The sequence below is a fragment of the Tupaia chinensis genome, unplaced genomic scaffold, assembly GCF_000334495.1.
Source record: "Tupaia chinensis unplaced genomic scaffold, TupChi_1.0 Scaffold000360_1, whole genome shotgun sequence".
Classification (NCBI taxonomy): Eukaryota; Metazoa; Chordata; class Mammalia; order Scandentia; family Tupaiidae; genus Tupaia; species Tupaia belangeri.
The window spans coordinates 3,747,797-3,752,081 of NW_006159856.1; positions in this window are offsets into that span (position 1 = coordinate 3,747,797).

The window sequence follows — 4,285 nt, forward strand, 5'->3', positions numbered from 1 at the left end:
AAAAAAAAAAAAAAAAAAGAAAGAAAGAAAGAAAGAAAGAAAGGAAGAAAGGAAGAAAGAAAGAATAGGCACATAGGCATGTAGATAGATGACGGATGGCATGCATGAGTAATTTTGAGAAACTGGTTCACGTGATTGTAAGGTCTGTCAGGTGCAAACTTCGCGGGGCAGGTCGAAAGGACAGGAATGTGGGCAAGAGCTGACGTTGCAGTGTTGAGTACAGATTCTGCAGGGAGCAGGCTGGAAACCCAGGCAGGGTTTCTCCATCGCAGTCTCGAGGATAACTTTTTCTACTTTGAGGAAGCTCAGTCTTTGCTCTTAAGGCCTTCCGCTGACTGGACGTGGCCCACCCACCTCATCGAGGGTCATCTGCCTCACTCAGTCAACTGATTTCAACCTTGGTCACTTCTGAGAAGGTCGTCACAGCAACACACAGCTGGACACCAAGACTCAGTCAAGGCGACACAGAATTTTAACCATCACAGGTATCCGGGCCTCTGTATGCATTTACTTTTTAAATTCATGGTAGAGTGCATGAGTGCACACATGTGTGTGAGAGAGAGACGCCCTCAGCAGGCTCTCATCAAGACTCGGTCCCCTTTCTCCAGCTCTCCAGCTTGTCAGGATCTTGGGTGCCTGTACCCAGCATGTATCAGGCCCACTGGACCCAGGACCCATACCCAGGCGGGCCACGTGCCTTCCAGCACTTCAGTTCAGTACACTATGGACTGTGCCACCACGCTGGACTCATCTATATGAATTTGTTTTTTAGAATTATTTTATTTAGGGACTAGCAGGTGGTGTGATGGTTAAGGTGCTGGACACTCCTACATGGCCTACCATGGTTCGAGTCCTGGACCTGGTGGTTTACTTTCTCACTTTCCCTCTCTCTCTCTCTGTCAAGTTAAAATAAATAAATGAATCAATAAAATTAAGTTATTAAAAAAAGAATGATTTTATTATTATTATTTTAAAATTTGACCAGAGAGACAGACAGACAGACAGAGAAAGAGAATGAGAAAGCAAGCTGCCAGGTACAGGACTCAAAACCCAGTCTGCCATGTGGGAGGCCAGCGCCTTAACCGCCGTGCTGTCTGCTGGCCCCCCTCCTGAATTTCAACATCTTTCCTCCATATAAAAAAATCACAAAAGAGTCCCCACACTGATGTTCTCACTGACTTTGTAGTAAATGTGTAGATTGATCTGAGGGGCCTCCATAGTTGCAGGCTCTTCAACCTGTTCAGGGTTCCCCGGGAGCAGGCCTTGTCCAGGGGAACAGAACCAGTCCTGCGGACAGCCTTTCCACTCCAGGGCTGGGACATAGCTTCTCCTGAGGGACAGCGACAGCTGCAAACTCTTGGAGGGCATGATTGTGTGGGCCACACCCAGGTCCCCAGTACCTACCCACGCTGGTAAGTGCAGGGGAACTGTTGAACACAGGGCTGCCTCTCTCACCCTATCCAGGTGGCAGCCAGCCATGGGGTGGGGACCAGGAGTGGCTCACAGCACACACTCTATCTCAGGTTTTATTAAATTAAAGATGTAAGTGCAAAATAGAAAGTTATAAAAAGGACTGAAAATACTCATACTTTTTTAAAAAATTATTTTATTTAACTTTATTTATTTTAATTTGACCAGAGAGGAAGAGAGAGAGAGAGAGAAACCAAGCCGCCAGGTCCGGGACTTGAACTGTGGTTGGCCATGTGGGAGTTCCAGCACCCTTAACCACCATGCCACCTGCTGGTCCCACTCATACGTTTTTTTTTCTTTTTTTTGTGAGAGGTTTTTGCTATAGGGCGCGTGCGCTCGCCAGACAGACAGAGAGAGACAAAGAGAGACAGAGAGATAGAAAGCAGGAAATCACCCCCCAGGGGGGATGGCCACGTTGCAATCCCTTCTCCTCCATTCTCCTCTCGGGATCTTGGGCACGTACGCACACGCGCCCGGCGTGAGTTTAAGCCACTGGGTCCGGGACTCGAACCGCGGTCGACTACGTGGGAGTCCAGCGACATAGCCATTACGCTAACTGCTGGTCCCCCACTCATACGTTTTTATCTGACTTCAGGGTGAAGGGAGATGGATCTGCCCCCCCCCCCATCTCCCTCGCCTTATTAAGTGAACACTGCTGAGTGTCAGTGGTCATCCTGCTGGAAGCATTTCCCAGCATCCCAGTTCAGCCTGGTCATATGATGGGGTTCTGACTGGTGAAGAGAGGTGCCATGTGCCTCCAGAGCTTTCTCTTAACAGGAAGTTGGACGACCCTCAGCACCTCTCCCCGCTGTCCAGCTACCTGGGGAACCAGGGAATGTGGTCCGATGAGGACAAGTGCTCAGAGCCTCACAGAGGCCGGCGAGGTCCCTGATGGCCTGGGGTAGCACTGCACTGCGCGCTGGACCTGTGCCAGCCTGAGTCATTGTGTGAGAGACAGATAAAACCTGTCCGCGCACGCAGCTGTGAATCCATTTCTATTTCAGAACAGAGAAAATATTCTAAGGAATATAGGATGCCTTCAAAAACTGTAAGTTTATCTTCCTTTCTTTCTTCCTTTTTTCCTTCTTCATTCCCTTCCTACTTTCTTTCCTTCTTTCAAGAAAAAGGACCCCCAGCAGAGACCATTCCCAATCGGATTTTGCCATGCCAAGACCACCCAACCCAAGCCCTCAAGCCAGCCAGGGTGTTGGTGTCCACCTAGGAACCAAACCCAGGGTCTTTCCATGTGCTCCAGCGTCTCACTGGATACTGCCTGTATCGTTACTGGCCAACTGCCAGCCCACTGCAGCTGAGCCCAAGGAGCCTTTTTAGGTCAGGCAAATTAGGGTCTGTTTGGCTTCTGTCAGAGCACTTCCCACAGCAGTGTAAAATAAGTCTGGAGGTGGGAAGCCCAGGGTGGTATGGCCAGCGACCCAGAGATGCTTTCTGCCTTTCTTTTCTGCCATCCTTCATGAAGGTGTTCTGTCCTCTCAGTCACAAAATGGCTGCAAAAGCACTAGCCCTCACATTTCTGTTCTATTCAGGATTAAGGGGACGAGCAAGAGGCAAAGATGAGTCTCCTTCAGCCTTCAGAGGTGACTTAGAGGCCTGCTTCACTGCTTCTGCTTTCATCTCTTTGGCTATTCCTGTCATCAGAGTTTTGTTAGTAAAGCAGGAGGAGTGGCCATTGAGAAGCAACTTGGAGGCCCTGCAGAGAAGGGAAAAACAAAGAAGGCTGGGAGCCGTGGTCGCAAATCAGAAACAAAATGAAAACTTGAATGAAGTCAATTGGAACTGTCTGCCAGTTTTCCCCCAGTGCCTGCTGCTGACCTGTCTCCTGAACAGCCAGCAGCTACACAGAGCTCGGCCAGTTGGGGGCTGAGGTGTATCCATAGGCCTGGCCAGTGCAGCTTCCTGTGCAGGGCAGAGAGCCTGGGTGATGGGGTCAGACAGACACGGAGGGTCCCAGCATCCTCCTCTCTAGTTCTACACCATTGGGCAAGGCTCGTGACCTCTCTGAGCTGCCGTGAGACTCGGAGCTCTTGCTGCACGGGCTCCTGGGAGGGTCACAGGAGATGCTGTCTGCAAGCAACTGCTCGCCACGTGGAGCATAGTAGGTGCTCAGGAAACGGTGGCCAATTGTATACAGCGGCTCCCTGACAAATGGGGTGGTGTGAACGCTCAGACAGAGGGCCTGGGTCTCAGACGGTTCCAGCTGGCTACATTCTTCCCCTGAAGCGACGTTCTCTGGATGTCTGCCTTGCTGGGTGAGCCCATCTGTTATTTTTATTACAAATTGCCACTCAATTGGCTTAACCCAAGGCCTGTTACCCAAAATAACGTGAGTGATTGCCCGCCGAATGCAGGGTCAATACTTATTACGCCTTTCTTGCCACAGCCTGTCAGAGCCGGTGGGGCTGGGTGGGGGGGACTTGGAGAAAGAGGCGGGGGAGCTGGATGCCCCAGGGAGGGCTCCCACGGCCAGGTAAGTAACTACCTCTCAGTGTCGGGGAAGGGAGGACTCCTCACCTGGGAAGCAGCTTTATTGAAAGATCCTGTCTGTCTCCAGTAACTCAGAAAGGTTTCCTGCTGCTGCCTCTTTGAGACATTACATGGGTCCAGGTTCTCCTGTCTGCCCCCAGCTTACAACCAAACCCACTGCCTGGCCTTGGGGCCGGTGAGAAACACACAGAAGTGCTCGGACTTAGAGGGCGGAGCTCCGCCTCCTGGCTTTATGAGGAGAAATGGAGGTTCAGAGAAGCCCAGTGGTCACCCCAGGACACACAGATGTGCAGCTGGGATGCTCTCGGAACCC